This window comes from Episyrphus balteatus, chromosome 4 (genome assembly GCF_945859705.1).
Source record: "Episyrphus balteatus chromosome 4, idEpiBalt1.1, whole genome shotgun sequence".
NCBI lineage: Eukaryota > Metazoa > Arthropoda > Insecta > Diptera > Syrphidae > Episyrphus > Episyrphus balteatus.
In genome coordinates, this window is record NC_079137.1 from 16094205 (window position 1) to 16114720 (window position 20516).

A 20516-nucleotide genomic window follows, 5' to 3' on the forward strand; every position below is an offset into this window, starting at 1 on the left:
GGATAATCTTATTCCTTATTGTTACTTGTTAAATTCTAATTTGAAATTATATATTTTTTTCCGTGGATGTGTTGAAAGCTTCAAACTTCAAACTACTGCAAACGCATTCTCATAAAATCTTACCGCACTAAGATCACCTCCTTTTACCGATTTCAACTAAGTTTTTTAAGAACGTATTTAACAAATGTACTTATTAGTTCGTTTTAATAAGCATTTTCTATGTTTTCGCAATGTATTTATTTCTATGTAAACCGTGGAAAATAATAATAACTGCACAGAACGTTTGATCATCCAAAACCGGATAGAAGAATACCAAATGATTCTGAAAGCTCAGGTTCGGTACTGGATAAAACATCTGAGTAGACTAAAAATTGATGCGGGATTTAAAGTCAGAAATAAAACTACTGGATATGCATACACTAAATTTTAAGGTTTTTTTTCCAATTTTTGACTCATATTGCAAAAGCGTTTTTACGTAGAAACCAGTAACAGAGAAAGTGTGATTAGAGTTTGATCAATTGTTTCTTTAAACAAAAATTTGGTCCAACGTTTTTTTTTTCCGCTTGCCGATTTATCCCAAATTATTATACTTGAACCTCAAAAACAATTGATAAAATTAAGGATGTTTTGTCTGCCTTGTCATTTCGTTAGAAATTATTTTGGCAACACAAACTATGTATTACAAAAATATTAATTTGTTTCGCGAATTCCCGCTGACAACGTTATCATTTTACCAAAATGTTTTTGCAATTTTTTGCTTTTCTAAAATTTATTTTATGACTACTACAAGACACTTTGTAAAATAACACTTCTCCAAGTTTTTAAGTTCTATTCTTATAATACATTTTATTCCTTATTTTGCATTGCTTTGCAATAGGAATCTTTAAGATTGTGCATAGTAACTAAGGAGCAAAATACCTTTGTACAAAAAATTCACAAATCTCTAAACTGCGATATGTAAGTTGCCAAGTAATTATTTTTCAAGGCGGTAATATATCAAATAAAAATGAATAAGCAAAACTGCGAAGCAAATTCATGCAAAGCATTCATGAAATAAAATTGCAAAAAAAAATTCCGCCAAATGCCATCTTTTGTTGCCAGATAAAATTAGCTACGTTTAAATTTCTAAAAACACATATTTTTGGTATGAGGAAATAAAATCAATCCATTGCTTTCCTAACAATTGGTATCTCTTTTTTTTCTCATAGAGTGAACAGATCTGTTAGTAATCATACTCTTAATAAATATAAACTTTTCAGAATGGATAATACAGATTATAAATCTATAAAGTACTAACCATTTTAAAAAACGTTTTATCCTCGTATTACTAATTAAAATAAATTATTTTCAAATCCATAACCCGCATATTTTTGGGCGCCATCAGGATTCTTGACATCATCATTACGCCACTTTACAAACATTTTTTTTTTTTTTTAATAAAAAATTTCTCAACCATCAAAATAGCTCTATCAACACAAACACACTAACATTAATTTAAATATTTTACATCAAAAACATTTTGCTAATAATATTTAGGCCACTTCGAGTGATGATGTTTCGTTTGTCACTTGCTGCTCCGCGCTCGTTTTTTGTCTACACCACCATCAGGGAGACATAAAAAAAAAAAAACTTTTTTTATTGCTCTACCCATAATATAATGTTTGGGCTTCTTATAAAATATCACAAGCAACTTGTCTCAAGTCTATCATTATAGTAACGATATAGAGTCGCAATATTGATATAGCAATGAAACCATCGCTCATATACACACCACCATACTATTGAAATAATGGAAGTTATTTTAGATCTCTTCGGAGAATTAAAAAGAATAGTATTTCATTTGAAATCAGAATTAGGAATGAACATTTATTTTTATAAAATCTAAAAACTCAAAACGAAATGAAAGCTATATTAATTTTAACAAAGTAATTTATAACAAGTAAATTTCAACACTCCCACTAAAATTAATGCTTGCCAAGACCTACAGCTTCTAAAAATTTGTTTAAACTGTCTTTAGTGACGGCTTTTGTGAGAGCATCTGCTTTCATTTCTTGTGATGAAACATGAAGTAATTTAATTGATTGGTCTTCAATATGTTGACGAATGAAATGATGTCGAACATCTATGTGCTTGGTTCTAGCATGAAAAGTGTTTGCAGATGCTAGACTGAGAGCACTTTTGTTATCGCAATATAAAATTATAGGGGATAGCACTTTTTCGTCAAGTTCCTCCTTCAGTTGCTTGAACCACAGAGCTTCTTGAGTTCCATTACTAAGCGACATATATTCGGCTTCGGTCGTAGAAAGAGCAACAGTAGGTTGTCTTCTTGTGGCCCAAGTTATAGCACCACTTTGGTCTAAAAACAGATTGCCACTTACTGAACGTCTGTCATTCACATCTGAAGCCCAATCTGCATCGCAAAACCCTTGAATAGTTGATTTTAAATCTTGCTTGTAAATCAGTTTGAAATCCATTGTGCCTTTCAGATATCGAAATATCCGTTTAACTGCTTCCCAATGTGATTTCGTCGGGTTATTGCAAAATAGACTAACATTGTTGATTGCAAAGGATATATCGGGTCTTGAGACTTGTGATATATATAACAAACTGCCTACGGCTTCTCGATAAGGAACGTTTGTCAACTGCTCATCGTTTGTATCACATTTAACAAGCTTCTGACCAGGATCCATAGGAGTAGAGACGGCATTGCAATCCACCATGTTGAATTTTGTAAGCATATCATGGATGTGCTGTTCTTGGTCAAGTGTGACTTTTCCTTTTTCTTGTGTTATACGCATACCTAAGACAAACTTTGCCTTACCAATATCTTTCATGTGAAATTTTTCTAAAAGAGCTGTTCTTAAAGCAGTTTCCAATTTCTTATCATTACTAAAAATGATCAAGTCATCCACATAGATTGCAACGTATATTCTTCTTGATTCATCAATCTTGTAGTATACACATTGATCCACTTCAGATCTCTTTAGTCCAATTTCTTTAAGTCCCTTGTCAAGCTTTTGATTCCATATACGGCTAGCTTGTTTTAGTCCGTATAAAGATTTTTTCAATTTACAAACTTTATTTCCCTTTGCAAAACCTTCTGGTTGGATCATATAAATTTCATCTTTTAAATCGCCTTGCAAAAAAGCTGTAACTGCATCCATCTGTGTTATTTCCAGGTCATATTTTGCTGCCAAACTGAGAAGATATCGTATCGTGCCATACCGCACTACTGGAGAAAAAGTTTCTTCATAATCTATTCCCAGTTTCTGAGAACAGCCTTTTATGACAAGTCGAGCCTTGTAACGTTCAATATCACCTTTGACATTTCTCTTCGACTTAAACACCCACTTGCAATTCAATGCCTTTTTATTATCTGGGAGATCGCATAAGATCCAAGTTTTGTTGTTGATTAGGGCATTATACTCTTCTTTCATTGCTTGTTTCCAAACCTCAGCATCAGATCTTTCTTCAAGTTCACGAACACTATTCGGATCATCGAAAGATTGTGCATCTGCTGACATGTAGGTAACGGGGTTCGGATAAAAAACAGTTTCTTTTCTAACACGTGTAGATCTTCGAACTTCATCTGACGGACCTTCAAAAGAATCGGAGCAATCTTCGAAAGAATCGGAGGTATTTAAGTTCATTTCTTGATCTTCGTTAGTAGAATCGGAGGTATTCAAGTTCATATCTTCATTAGTACTTTCCAGGGGAAATTCGGGAAAACCAAAAAACATTTCACTCCCTGAAGATAACTCTTCAATGTTTTTTTCTGATTCATTACCTTCTTCTGTTGTTAAAACTTCCGGATCTGGGAGCAAAACAATATGTTGGTTAGTTAGATATTTACCTTGACGTTCTTTTCTATTTTCAATAAAGATGACATCTCGAGACTTAACGATCGTTTTGGTGCCCATTCGAAGTAACCTGTAACCCTTCGTATCTTCACAATATCCCACAAAAACTAGTTCTTCACTCTTCGAATCAAACTTCTTTCTTTTTTCTTTTGGAATATGTGTCATTGCTTGAGAACCAAATACTCTAATATGGCTCATATCTGGTTTAGCACCTGACCACAATTCAAAAGGAGTCTTGTTTGGAAGGCTTCGATTGGGAGATCTATTTATCAGATAAACAGATGTTGAAACGGCTTCGGCCCACAATGCTTTTGGCAATGACGCATCGAACAATAAGCACCTAGCACGCTCTACAATTGTTCGATTCATCCGTTCAGCGACGCCATTCTGTTCCGGTGTGTAAGGGGTTGTCGTTTGATGTCTTATCCCTTTGCTTTCCAAACATTTTCTCATTTCTTTGTTGCAAAATTCACGGCCATTGTCTGTTCGCAGAATTTTTATTGTCTTTCCTGTTTGATTCTCCACAAAAGCCATGAAGTTCTTAAATTTTTCGAAAACTTCATCTTTTGACTTGAGGAAATAAACAAAGACATACTTGGACAGGTCATCTACGAACGTGAGGAAATATCTTGCACCTCCGAGAGAGTTTGTTGACATAGGCCCACATAAATCTGAATGGATGATATTCAGGACAGTTGTTGAACGGTTTATAGAAGTTTTAAATGGATGTCTTGATTGTTTGCCCTTGATACACACAATGCATTTTTGTTCCACCTTATCAGAAAATTCTATTCCGCTCGCCAGGTCTCGTAATCTTTTCAGACTGTCTTCGTTTATGTGTCCCATACGACGATGCCACAAGTCAAAACTATTTTCGGTTGATGACATAAAGCTGGCTTCTTCAGGTTGAAGGTTAAGCCGGTACATATTACCTTCTCGGTTTGCTCTTCCTATGACATCACCTCTGTTGTTAAAGATATCACAACCATCGGAACTAAACTTTACTGTGTTGCCGTTTGATATCATCTGACTTACAGACAACAAGTTAGTACAAAGTTCTGGAACAAACAACACGTCTTTGACAACAACTGTTCGAATTTGCTTTCCAATGACCAGGTTCATTGATAAATCGCCCATTGCTTTGACTTCAAGATGAGTGTTATTGGCAATTATAACTTGATTTCTTGACGGAGCCCTAACGTTTTCAAGATCTTCGCCATTTGAAGTCATATGTGACGACGCACCAGAATCGATGTACCACTCATTTCGATTAAAGCTTTTGGCAGCAAATGAAGTGCACAAAACCGAATTTGAATGGCATTTTCCTTTAGGACAATCTCTAGAGTAGTGACCAAATTTGTTGCAAGAAAAACAACGAACGGATTTGGTACTACGCTTCAATTTTGAGTTCTTGTTTTTCGTCCCACCAAACAAAGCTGAATTGGCATCATTCGAAATTTTGTCATATTCAACGTCTTGAAGTAATTTCGTCTTCACAGAATCTCCAGTTATTTCTAAACCAGAACTTTCTAATCCCATTATCATTGGAGTAAACTTTTCTGGTAAGCCTGCCAGTAAAAGAGTTCCAACCCAAAGTTCGGAAATATCCATTCCAATTCCCCGAAGTTTGTGAGCTGTAGAGACTATTTTGTCGACATACTCCTCCACAGATGCAGATTTCTCTAACGTTGTTGTAATTAACGTTCTTAACAGTCCAACCTTTCGACTTAGACCAGAGTCCAAAAATGCTTTTTCCAAAGCATCCCAGACTTCTTTTGCAGTTTTTGCACTCCTGATGTGCACATAATTTATTGGATCCACCAATAAAATAATTTTTGCTTTCGCCTTGTTAAGTTTCTTGGCGTCGGTTTCAGTACCAAGAATGCAATCCCAAAGCTCTTCATGCTCCAGATAAGTTTTAACTGCAAAGCTCCAGTTATCATAATTCTCTCTTCCTCTTAATTTTTCTACCAATGGAATCGGTACTCCGGCGGCCATTTCTTAATAACCGTTGAAAAATTTTTCAAATTCAGAATTTTCAAATAAAACAAAAATCTTTTTTAATTCTTATCCAAAATGCAATTAGGTGGCCTGGGCCCATAACCTATTGAAATAATGGAAGTTATTTTAGATCTCTTCGGAGAATTAAAAAGAATAGTATTTCATTTGAAATCAGAATTAGGAATGAACATTTATTTTTATAAAATCTAAAAACTCAAAACGAAATGAAAGCTATATTAATTTTAACAAAGTAATTTATAACAAGTAAATTTCAACACATACGCACTCTTGTCTTCAGCAGCTGAATCCAGTGCACAATAAACAATTTACATTAATTAACAACTTCTGTTTGACTGTGTGTTCTGTATAAGATACATCAAGGCGCACTGATGCTCATCTGTCTCTGATGGAAGAAGAAGGTCTCTTCGTCTTTGAATGTGTCATCCGACGTCAATTTCGAAACAACCAACGGAATGTTTTGCAATAAATTAGCTGCGCCTCCACCGCGAAGGGATATGAAGATTTTGTTTTTGATTCCGATCCTACATCGGTCAATATTGTTTTAGGTGATTAGGGCGAAATTTTAAAGGGGGCAATATATTTACTAGGTCGTTTTTTCGTCGATTATATAGAGTAATTAAAGAAAGTTGACATTTATGACATTGAAACCTTCAGGTACTGTTGCGTAATGCCAAGACTTTGTCATGCCTACAAAAAATTAAAGGTAATATTGAAGGATAAGAATGTAACTCTATCGATCACCACTTTATATTTCAAACCCGATTCAACCCAATCCGATTCCACTTGGGACAACTCATACCAGAAATTTCAAATCAATTCCACTTCAAGTTAAAGCTTTCTGCCTGGACTCAAAATTTCGAATCGTGGCGTGGAGCATTTGAGATATTGATGGTTGAGTTGTGCTGGGTTAGATAAGTTGTTCGAAGTTCAGTACCCAATTTCTTCAAACTGCCAATTTATTGTCCGTTATGTAGAACGCGATAATTGGATTTTTAAAATAAACTCAGTAAGGCGAAACAACGGACCTGGCAACTAGAGAATTGACAAATCCGCCCCTGATGACAAAGACGAAATGAGAAAGAAGAACAAACTACTTCAGTTTCAGATACATATTTATACGCAAACAAACAAACATTGGGTCTTTTAATAAGCAACCATCTTGTGTTGCTCCACTGAAACTTGTGATGAAGCGAATTATCATGTGGGTGGCATGCGGTAAGCAATCGTAGTGAAAACACAATCTGTTGCATGTGGTCATGTCACGAATATTTGACCCTTTTAACAAATACATAAATACCATTACCAAACTATAATTGTCAGAAAAAAAAAGAATAAAAACCCTATTCAACCTTCTTATAGAATAATGGTAGGAAGAAACTTCTTGAACTATCGACAGGTAGTTGGCCTGAACATAATAAAAATAAAATAAATGAAAACCTCCGTCTCGGCGTCTAAGGTGCGCAGATTTTCTATGTGCACCTCTTCAAGTGACTTTTCAAAAGCAATTAGTTTCTGGAGAACCTAAAGAATCTGACTTTAGTTGCACTCTGCCTGGGTAGAACGAACTTTTACTCAGTCTTCACACAAAAGCTAAAAAAACTGTTGAAAACCTCGGAAAACCATTCAAAAATAAGAAGCAGAAAAAAAACAAAGTCACCCACCTTTCTTATAAAATATTTCTACAACATCTTCTCGAAACTAAGTTCCGCTTCGTTGATCTTGAAATAATGCAGAAATGTATTTCCAAGACTGTGAATATATACAAATATGGCTTCGTGTATGCCTTGGGTGTATCTACTCAACCCACCCTCGCTGTATTGAGTTTTAAATTCTAAAAAAAAAAAATTAAATTTCTTTGTCTGTTCTTTGAAAATGAGAGAAGACAAAAAACGATGTTTTGCATTTTTTTTTTTTTATTCCCCATTCTCGTCTTTTGAAAGTGAAGGACTACAAAACACCTTTTGACAGGGAATATCCTTTTAAATTAATTTTATGAATTTTGAAGGAGTTTTTGTAGATGATAAAGTTTCTCTCTTGACTGGCAGGAATCGAATTTTATTCAATTATCATTTTAAATCGATTTTACAAGGAAAACTCAAGTCCTTATCAATGACGACCGACGTTAAGGATTGTCAGGGAGAGTGGAAGGGAAACTATAACAACAATAATAAACGGATGATTTTGTTGTTGGAGGGAAATATCTTTCTCCTATAAGTTTTGGCAGGCTAATTGAATTGAAAGTCAATGAACGCAAGTGGATATTATGTAGTAAGAAGGGATGTTTTGTTATGATTATTTTTATTTTCGTTATGAAGTTAATGCTTTTTCAAAGAGAAGGAATTGTGCTTTCATTATTAATCAGGGATAAAGACTTTGTAAATTTTCTGAACTTGTTTTGATTAATTTGAAACGAAAAGTTCTGTCTTATAAATGAATTTCGGTTCTTGACAACAAGCTTATAAGTTGAAGTAGGTATAAAAAATAATTATGGATTGTTATAAGACCAGAGAACTTATTTATTATTAAAAAATAAAACAGCAACATGGAAATTCTATAGCAAACAATTTATTGAAATTGACGGAAAATAGCAGCCTAACTGCTAGTATAGAAACATACGAAAAATGGAACTTATTGTTAAAGATGCATAAAAAGAATAAATATTAGCTCAGTTTTCCCTAGAACTCAGTAGCTATTAATTTTTTTTAAAATTTTGATCGCAAAACAAAAATAATCAAGAAATATTTACTTGTTCAGCTCTTCTTTTTGTTTTTAATTTAAATTGTCAAATGTGTAACTTCTGACTTATAAACACGGTTGTTATTATATTTTATAAAAAGTTAGTTTTTGTTACCCGCATCTGTTTTGCAATCCCATTTTAAAACTCATAATTTCTAAACTAATGTTAATCCCTATTTTCCTACTTATGTACATTATGTTCATCATATTAAGTGTAGATAAAGGCCTTGAGTACGTGAATATTGTAAATAGAAATGAATTATGAAAGAAATTTTTGTTTGCAACAAATAACTTTTTTAAACATGTTTACAGTGCAAAAAAACACGTAAATACTCAAAAATTAAATAAATACTAAATTTCGTTTTCATATTAAAACATAAATGTTATATGGCAATTTTTTTTTAGGTGTGAAAGAATCTCTCGGGAATTTATTGACAAAGTAATCTAACTCTTCAATAATTTCCTCCTTATGTAGTCAATATTCTTTAACTTTTTATTCCATTATGTTATACATGTATCAATTTCACGACAAAACATTTTATATTAATTCCTTTCAACGATAAAACCGCATATTTGAATAATTAAATTCCATCGTAAAATATTTCCCTCTGTCATACGCTTCATGTTCTCATTTTTAGAGGAAGAAAATTATTTAATATCACATCAAAAAAAAAAAACTTCCCGTCATTATTCCACGAAATAACATGACGAACAAAAATGAAAAACAACACCGACAATGTTTTTATTTCAAATAAAATAGGTAACTCGAGAGAAAAAATCGTTAAGGAGAAGAATAATTTTCATCCCCTCGAGCCTTTATGCGGGTAAATTGAATTTTTAACATTTTTTTTATTTCCTTTGTCAGTGTTTACCTTAAATTGTTTATCCAGCTTTAAAAAAAATGTCAAGAAAAGAAAAATAAAAACATAAAATCGATTCCACCTGTCTTTATACTAAATACGAGCTCACAATTCAACTTCCTAAGAAATAAATACCCAAAATCCAACCACCACCACAACCACCCTAAATACCTTTTCAAAACAAAAAAGAAACTAAACAAAAAAAAAATAACATCACAAACACGACCCCAACCCTCTGAAAAAAAAATACAGTATTTGAGTTCAAAGTCATTGTGTAGTCTTCTCAATTAATTATTTAGTAAATAAATTTGTACCAATTTCATAGCAAGGACTAAAATGGGGATGAAGATGGGGATGGTGATGGCGACACGGAACACACTTTGAATAGCCTAATTAATGGTTTTTTTCGTGTTCTTAACTTTGGTCTTGAAGTTCATTCATTATGAAAAAATAGTAGGAATGCGAATAGACTGGAATAATGGAAGAGAAAACGCAACAAGTGATTAGGGCTATTTTTTTGAGAGGGCCTCTATTTTGTAACAAAACAATAAATCTAACATCAATTTTCTTAAATCTATTAATTCAAAGATTTGAAATTTTTAAACCAAAAGTGACGTTTTAAGTTATTTTGACAAAATGCTAAGTAAAAGTTCTGCTTCACTAATATAAGTTCAAGAGATCCTTTATAAATGGGGCCCATACAAGATTTAATCAGCAACTGAGAACATAAATTTATAAGAATAATTGAGGTGAACTGTTGAAGGTTGTGACAAATTTACCATTACTTGTCGACGTTTATAGATGATTATTTTAGGGCAACAGTTGTCCATCTGGATGGACCTTAGTAACCCTCATTGATGTAAGAAACAAACAATAACAAAAGTTCATTTCATTTCTTTAACTTGCCAAAACAAAATGTCAAAAGAAAGTTCCAAAAAAAAAGCTTTGCCCTGACATTTTCTCATGCGATACGTGTGTCATAAAGTTTTGACAGATCATATTAAGTGGAATAATTTTTTTTTCGTAGAGTTTCTTCTTTCTCAAAATATAAATTATTATGTAAGAAGGAAGGGAGTTGAAAAACTTATAAAGTACAAACATGATGGATTGGTTCATAGTCTCGAACGTGTGTAAAGAGTGGTAGAAAAAGTTAAGTTAACTGTTTAAGATTTCAGGTGGCGCATGTGAAATTTTTTAGGGTTGAATGAACGATTTAGTTTTTTTTTTTTTTTTTCGGGGGAGTGAAAAGTTTTGACAGCGTTTTGAGGGTTTGTATATTTTTTTGTTTGCTTGTTTTTCGAAGTTTACCGCACTATTTGCTGCAGAACATAATGGATTAGATTTGGATCAGTGCCGATTAGTTTGAGAAAGTTGTATTTTTTTTTGTTCTATACGTTAAAATCGAATGAAGAATTTTACAGGGAATTATGATGGATATACTTTGAGGATTTAATAGCTTAGGGAATACAGACTTAGAAACTAGAAAAGGATCTGATTTATTTTTATCGATACAATTTGAAATATTACTTTATTAGTTAAGATTGATTGATATTTATTTAGTTCAAACAAAATTCAGAGTAGTGTTAGTTATTTTGAAATCAGTATAACGTTTCCGGTGACGGAACAAGACAATAAAAACTGAAACAAATTTTACAAAGTCTTTCTCAGAAAGTTTAAAAAAAGGTTTGGATATTTTTTCTTATTCAAGCCATTAAGAAACTACTAACACGTCGATAACTCTTGCAAAGTGAATACTGTCTAAATGATACGACGAAGCCATGCAACCATGAGATAATTTTTTTATTTTTGAAAAATGTTTAATTCAAATTTTAAATGACTAAAAAAATTTCGATATCATTTTGTCCATGTTTTTTTTTACCAACATGAAACAAATTTAACAAAATCCATCAGGTATCTACAGTTGCTTAATAACACTAGTCTGCAAAAAATAAATAAAAATAGGGAACGTTTATGAGCTGTAGTTTAGTTTACGAGCTGTACTCATCACTATTTGATATAAAGTCTGAAAAACTAGTTTTTTAGTAAAATTCTTTATGATTGATCCAAAAAATATACTTTTCCGATAAAATTTATTCTTTGCATCTAAATCAGAAGTCACAATTTGGTATTTTCTTCAAAAAAAAACATTAGTTACGTTTACCACTAAGATTATCATAAATTTTTATTTCCAATATCTTCCCTATTGTTGAAGGTTGGATATCAGATTTCTCATTCGTAAATCTGGAGTTTTAACTGTCACATCCGTAACGTAACTAAATTTGGTATAAAAGTAGACAAAATATGTTTAACATTTAATCATAAAGAGCGTTATACATTTTGTCTATTACACAAGGTTATTTTTGTTAACATTGAATAAAATGGTCGCGCCCGTAACAATAAAATCACCCATTAGTTACTCTATATAGCACTCAAAAATAGTATGGCGGAGACCCTTCACGTTTTGTACGGCTTTTCACATTGATAACGAAATGGTATTAAACATTTCTTTGCACTTCCAAAGTCTGAATTTTCAAAAACTCAGTTTTTTTTACTAAAACTGTTAACTTTTTGTTATAATTTTCAAACGATATTGATATATGAAGTTTTTGAAGTGAAAACTTCTTTAGTATCGTAGTGATTTGAAACAAGATGAAACGAAAAAGCGGCACAAAGAATCAATTGATTATAACTTTTTTGTTTTAATAGATAGATGAATGGAATTTATACTGTAGATAGGTAATACAATAAACTATAATTGGACAAAATTTCAATCATATTCATATTGAAAATCCTGAGATAACGGTGAAAATATAATCTTTTTCTAAGCACGTTATATCTTTTGTTCAAGAGAACAAACAAATTTGATTTAACGTTAATGCGCATGCCGATAATATTACCTTTTATTTGATATATCACACATAAAGATACGTGGTCTACAAGTTACACAATCTTAAATTAAAAAAATTGAAAAATACCTCAAAACACCTGTGATATATCACACATAACGGTACATGATCTACAAGTTACAAAATCTTTAATTTAAAAACGTGAAAATACCTCAAAACACGTGTGGAGATCTATTGCCGATGACGAGCTATTAGTCAGTGCATGAAGTACCGTAATCTCAATTTTAAATTTCTAGATGGTTGGCTTTAAAAAATTCTTATTTTTTTTGTAGGCATGGTAGAAACATGATAAAAGGTGAAATAAAAAGCTTTCAGATGATTTAAAATTTATTATTATTTAAGTTATTTGGTTGTCAAATTCAATCCTAAGTGGGCTTTAGGTCTGGTTTATAATTTTTTTCTATTTTGTCTCCGACGTTTCGACCGTGTTTACAGTCTTCTTCAGGGCTAATTATTTTTAAAAAATAAAAAAAATTATAATAAATGCTAAAAATCTATTATCTATACTTACAGATTATTCTATCTTCTAATTTTAAGAATTTAATCTTAAAAATTTTTAAAGGTTTTGTTTGTTTTGTTTTTATTTTTAAATATTTTAAAATTCAAAAAATTCGAAGTCTTGAAAAAGACGTTTCAAATCATCGAAATTTCAAAATATAAAAAAATTTAATTATTTGATAAGAAATTCAAACCTTCTTATCAAATCTAGCCTACAGAATCAAGTTGAACATAAATTCAACCTAAAATATTTCTTTGAAGAAACTGACTATAAATATTGCTGAGCCCTTCACAATCTGTTCTTCTATTAACAGTATTGTCTGTATCTAATATATGCAACATTTCTATTAACATTCTTTTACTGTAATGTTTTTCTATCTGTAAAATATCTACGTCAATAAAATCTGGTCTATGCCCCTCATCAATACAATGCAAAGCTAAAGCTGTTTTTTGTGAATGTCCGCTATTTATATCGGACCTATGACCAGCTATACGATTTTTTAGTTTTTGCATCGAAGTTCCTACGTAAACTGAAGGACAATGGTTTGTCCCATCTCCTAAACATTTTATTTTATAGACTATGTTTGATTTCTCAATTTTAGAAAGTTTACCCTTCAAATTCGAAAACAATGAAGTTCTTAATATATTTGCGGACTGAAAAGCAATACGAATATTTTCTTTATTCCTAATAGGAGCATTTAAAATTCTATTTGAAAGATAGGGAATATATATAATGCTTCTATAAGAAACTTGTGTAACATTTGCTACTAAATTTGTCTGAATCAATGGGTTGAAATATTGATTCAATAATGTTATTATTATATTCAAAGGAAAGGAATTTGAAAGTAACGTATCCGTAATTATTTTAATGTTTTTTTGACGAAAGACAATGTCACTGATATCCAATACTCTTTTAATAAAATTTCTTGCTGTATTAGTTATAACATGCTTAGGCTGTTTGGAATTGTAATTAATGAGACGACCAGAAGATGTAGGTTTTTTATACCAATCAAAAATTAATCGATTATTTTTTCTTATTACCAGCACATCTAAGTATGGAAGTTGACCATTATTTTCAAACTCTACTGTAAATTGAATTTTCGGATGAAAAGAATTTAAAGCATTTAGAGTTGAATCAACATGACTAGATTTGAGAATCATAAAAATATCTGACATTATTAGGGTTTTCGGATTAACCGCGTTTTATATACATAAATATAAAGTGAGTTCAATTCAGTACTCACCCCGAACGTTTCGCTTCAAATTACAATGAGCGTGGTCACCGGGAAACTGCCAGCGAGATGTTATATGCGATTTTGGCTACGCAAGTTGTAACGGGGCGTAGGGGGTTCCGTGTTTTGTTGTAGTTGGGAGCAAACAAAGGGAAAAGTCTGCCATATGTGAGCATATACTGGATCATCCAGATGAACACCACTGGATCCATTTCGATCAAGCTAAGGTTCTAGCAAAAGAGGCTCATTATATACCGCGCCTGGTTCGTGAAGCGATCGAAATAAAACGACACCAAAATTTCAACCGTGACGACAGTTTTAAGCTATCTCGTACGTGGGACCCCTTAATAAACTCGTCACGATCTATCCAATTGCCGCTTCACACCAACAGTGATATAGTGAGTACGGTTTGCTCCCAACTACAACAAAACACGGAACCCCCTACGCCCCGTTACAACTTGCGTAGCCAAAATCGCATATAACATCTCGCTGGCAGTTTCCCGGTGACCACGCTCATTGTAATTTGAAGCGAAACGTTCGGGGTGAGTACTGAATTGAACTCACTTTATATTTATGTATATAAAACGCGGTTAATCCGAAAACCCTAATAATGTCATGTATAAACAACCGCGAAAGCCTTAAAAGTTACATAAAAATATCATCAACATACTTTGTAATTATTTTTGGTTTATTTGGACTTTTATCGAAAACATTATCTAATAAAGCTTCCATTACAATGTCTGCTAATAATGGAGAAGCGGGGCTTCCCATAGGAACTCCTTGTTTTTGTTGATAAAATACATTATTATATATATTATATCATTCAAAATCATACAAGAATTCCTAAGTTGAAATTCCTAGAAATATTACGTTTTTGTGTAATAGATAATAATTATTTAGAATATAATAATGTATTTTATCAACAAAAACAAGGAGTTCCTATGGAAAGCCCTGCTTCTCCATTATTAGCAGACATTGTAATGGAAGCTTTATTAGATAATGTTTTCGATAAAAGTCCAAATAAACCAAAAATAATTACAAAGTATGTTGATGATATTTTTATGATTCTCAAATCTAGTCATGTTGATTCAACTCTAAATGCTTTAAATTCTTTTCATCCGAAAATTCAATTTACAGTAGAGTTTGAAAATAATGGTCAACTTCCATACTTAGATGTGCTGGTAATAAGAAAAAATAATCGATTAATTTTTGATTGGTATAAAAAACCTACATCTTCTGGTCGTCTCATTAATTACAATTCCAAACAGCCTAAGCATGTTATAACTAATACAGCAAGAAATTTTATTAAAAGAGTATTGGATATCAGTGACATTGTCTTTCGTCAAAAAAACATTAAAATAATTACGGATACGTTACTTTCAAATTCCTTTCCTTTGAATATAATAATAACATTATTGAATCAATATTTCAACCCATTGATTCAGACAAATTTAGTAGCAAATGTTACACAAGTTTCTTATAGAAGCATTATATATATTCCCTATCTTTCAAATAGAATTTTAAATGCTCCTATTAGGAATAAAGAAAATATTCGTATTGCTTTTCAGTCCGCAAATATATTAAGAACTTCATTGTTTTCGAATTTGAAGGGTAAACTTTCTAAAATTGAGAAATCAAACATAGTCTATAAAATAAAATGTTTAGGAGATGGGACAAACCATTGTCCTTCAGTTTACGTAGGAACTTCGATGCAAAAACTAAAAAATCGTATAGCTGGTCATAGGTCCGATATAAATAGCGGACATTCACAAAAAACAGCTTTAGCTTTGCATTGTATTGATGAGGGGCATAGACCAGATTTTATTGACGTAGATATTTTACAGATAGAAAAACATTACAGTAAAAGAATGTTAATAGAAATGTTGCATATATTAGATACAGACAATACTGTTAATAGAAGAACAGATTGTGAAGGCTTAGCAATATTTATAGTCAGTTTCTTCAAAGAAATATTTTAGGTTGAATTTATGTTCAACTTGATTCTGTAGGCTAGATTTGATAAGAAAGTTTGAATTTCTTATCAAATAATTAAATTTTTTTATATTTTGAAATTTCGATGATTTGAAACGTCTTTTTCAAGACTTCGAATTTTTTGAATTTTAAAATATTTAAAAATAAAAACAAAACAAACAAAACCTTTAAAAATTTTTAAGATTAAATTCTTAAAATTAGAAGATAGAATAATCTGTAAGTATAGATAATAGATTTTTAGCATTTATTATAATTTTTTTTATTTTTTAAAAATAATTAGCCCTGAAGAAGACTGTAAACACGGTCGAAACGTCGGAGACAAAATAGGAAAAAAATTATAAACCAGACCTAAAGCCCACTTAGGATTGAATTTGTTTTCAAAAATAAGGTCACGAAGATAGGAATTATTGTTATTTGGTTGTCATATAAAAGATATGGATTTAAAGATGATGGAATAAAAATAAGTTTAATTTTTTCGATTTTTATTTTTAGCAAGAAAAATAATTTTTAAGGTTTCACTTCTACCACGTGTGAATTGCACACATGATTTTTTTTTCTATAATAATCTTCCAAAATGTTGTTGTTTAAATCTTCAATTCGTTTAATTTTTTTTTTCTAAGTCAATTTTCAAAAATTTAAAGTCGAGGTACCCTCCAGTTTATTATAGTTTCTATGTGTTTTTTGGCTTTAAAAGTTTAAACAAACTAATTCAGGAATGAAACAAAATTTCAAAGCCCATTGCCACTTTACACTTTTTGTATAAAAAAGCAATACTTTTTTAGTCGAATTAAATTTCTCAAGATTAAGTTCCTTCTTAAAGAACACTTTAGTTCTTCATTTGGAAAAATAATTGTGTCTTTGATAATTTGTTAAAAAATTATCAAGCGTATTATTACAACCCCCGTGACACAATCTTTATAATATAAATCTAGGTCAGGATTAACGTATTTTAACCCGCAACATAATTCAAATGAGGTTAAAAAGATTATCTTAAGCACAAGAAATGCCATGTAAGAAGAACTCTCATTTGAACTTAAGCGCACATGTGTGTGCACAAGTGATTATATTCCATTCTTAAAATAGCTTCCCTACGTACAAAATCCCATGAGACTCATTTTCCTTCTTTTTAAAAAAAAGTCTGTGATTTTTTTTTTTTTTTTGAGTAAAGATATAAAACACCCACAATTTTAATGAGTCTTATTGCCAGAACTAAAACTCGACGACGGTGGCGGTAGTGACGATGGTTTACTCTAGCATCAATCAGTGTTTTTTTTTTTTTTCTTTTGAAAAAAAAGAGCACTGGAAGTCATCAAAAGCAAAGTACAAAATTACATGGGCGCCCAACTCTTTTAGCATCAATTCACATGCAATTTAACAGTAGAGGACTGTTAAATCTTTTGGCGGATTATTACAAACGTAAAAAAAAATTAAAACACCACTACCACACGGAGAGAAAATGTATGTATGAACACTGAACACTTATTTCACAACATTTTAAGAAATCAAGATTTAGGCCAAACGAGGCTCGTTAAACGTTCAAATGAATTCTTGTGTAATTGGTGCAGTGGTTTTTCCCTTTTGGTAGATGAAAAGGATGTGCCGTCAATAAATTGCTTTGGATTTCTAAAATAAAAAGAAATGAGTGAAACCATCTGGTGCGAACCAGAAGGGAGAGTGAGTTTTAAACACTTAGTCTTTAAAATCAAATTAATCTTCTGTCGATTGTAAATCATTCGATTTCTTGTGTTTTTTTTTTTTTTTTTGTCGTCCTCAAAAACAAAATGTTTTGAGTTCGTCGATAAATCAACGTGAAATTCCCTTCAATCTTATGAAAGCATGATTGAAGAAAATATCATCGTTAATGCATATAAACTTTTCAGATATTCAACGAAAATACTGCGGAAACAATAACACCTTGGAGGCATGGTGACCATACTTACTTTTTCTTAGATTAAATCAGTTTTCTTTTTTGCACTTCAAAATTCTGGACCACCAATCACAATTAATTCTTGCCTTCACAATTAAACAGTACTTTCGTTAAAAATAGGTTATAGATTCTTTAAGACTTCTTTAAAACTTCTTTCTGAAGCGATTTTTGCATAGAAAATAATTGATTCCTATTTCCGTGACCTTTTGCTTACCTAATGTTTTAAAAAGTTTAACAAATACCTACTTATTGACCGTTATCATTTATGTGCCGTTTTTCACTAATAGTGGTTAACCTTTTTCGTTCCCTTTAGAATTTTAGAAAAGTTTTCCTTTTATAATTTAAAATATTTGTTTCTTTTGAAAACAAATATGGTCACCTTAAAATATCAGTCTTTTTTTCAGTTGAGAAAAAATCAAAGAATAAATCAAACAGTCTTGTGTCATAGTCAAAAAGAAAGAATGAAAAAAAAAACTGAACATCCATAAATTCAATGCAGCAAAGCATTAGCACAACATAATGTCACTTCAGTTAATCTAGATAAAGAATCCCAGCAGTTCCTGGTCCTTTCTTTTTTATGCCCCTAATACATACACATATTTATTTTTTTCTGTCCCAAAATTTATGATGCAGACATCTTTCAATTTCAAGTTGAATGTTTGAGAATTTTATAGTCGCTATATAATGTTTAATATAAAAACTCATGTTAATGCAGCATTTATTGCGGCATCAAAAAAAAAAAGTATGCGTGGGCGAAGAATAAGGCAAGTTCGAGAGAATTGGTTTCCTGACCAAATTTGGGGAGTTCAAGTTTTTTTTTTTTCGTAGAAGTATTAACGCACAATGAAAATATCCATAAAATGTATTTGATTGCAAAATAATTGCTTAAAGAAGACGTGTTTACGAAGATTTTTGATGGCTTAGATGGTTAAAAAAAAGATTTGTAGTTGATAAAAGAGGAAATTCTTTATTTAATAACCATTTTAAAATAAATCAAATTATTTTTAGAAGCTTCCTTCTACTTTCACTTTTTATTTAGGTTTTTCGGAAGAGTAAATTATTTTTTTTTTTCTTAGGTTAGGGTAGTTTTGTTAAGAATACTAATGAATAAGAAAAATAGATTTAGAGGTGAAACATTTTATCTTTTAATTTCATAATGTTTCATTTAAAGTGTCCGATGGCACTGACCGCGGTAAAACCTGCTTTTTGGCAAAGAAGCTTATTAAAATTGTTTTTTTGAATGTTAAAGCTTCTTGAAATGTATAATTAATGATTGATTAAATTTGGGAAATTGAAACTAAGAAAGTCAAAAATTAAAACTCTAGATTTATGGCAGGTATATCATTTCTTTAACTCAATAATTTGTATACAAACTCTAGATCTCCGCTGTGTTAAACTTTACTGATTAGAAAAGTCTCAAGAACAGATTAAGTAACCGTTGATATTCTTCACAAAAAAAAAGTTACACATACGTCACAGTGACCCATACCTTGAAACGCAAACAAATAATACAAAATTTGGCATTAATAATCAAGTAAAATCGAAAATTGAAGTTTATGCTTTCGTCTTATAAAATAACTAATTTTCTATACTCCAAAATGTCAATGTCATCAATGATTTTACTCGCTTCAACTGTCATGTGTTTGCTTTTAAACCCAAATTGATGCACAGGTATTAGACCTTTTACTTCTTTTATTCACCTTTAATGTGATTTGCAACTATCAATTGATAGATAATTAAAGTTTAAATTTCCATATCTTATTTCTAAATCCTCCCACATCTCTTTTCAAAATAAAATAACTTATAATCCCACACCTTCCGCTTTATAAATTTATTTTCAAAACTCGTTAAGAAAATAGAATTAGCAATTAGAAGGCAAAACAAACCCATCTCTGAGGTGCCCTTTGATAGCCGACAAAAAAAAATATAAATAAAAACCCACGCTCCCTAAACTCATAATTTCATTTGATGTTTTTAAACCATTTTTGTTAAAAACTTTCACCTTGAAACTTGAAATATAAATGTGCTTAACTCATAATAGTATATCTCTCTATGGAATAAAGTTTACAAAGCCTACTTCATGGACAAGAAATATGTACTCTACAAACAACCCACCTACACAAACACACAGCCACACACATCATCATCATCATCATCTCTTGCCTCTAGAGTCCCTATTAAGTTCATTTTAGCGAACCTTTTTATTATCTCTCTGGGAAAAAGGGAGGAGGTTCAAGGCCAGAAAAGAATCCCAATGGAAGGAAATGTTGATATGTTTAGGATTATTCGCTTTAAATTTTCATTTTATTCCTTTAGAAAAAAATAGAAGGATTAAAGCATAAAACAACAAAAAGAAGAAAATAAAAAGAAGGAAAAAGTCTACAATGCAAATTGCAACCAGTAGTGCCAGACACTAATGAAACTTCATTGCAAGAGACAGACGGAAATAATTGGATGATGCTTGTGTGCAAAAGAACCAGCAT

General features: G+C 31.3%; 1 protein-coding gene across 4 annotated transcripts in view; it reads left to right on the forward strand.

Annotated features, from left to right (window-relative positions):
• LOC129918050 (protein sprint) overlaps positions 1-20516 on the forward strand; it is a 145730-nt gene that overhangs the window by 58899 nt on the left and 66315 nt on the right. The gene's annotated exons all lie outside the window — the stretch shown is intronic.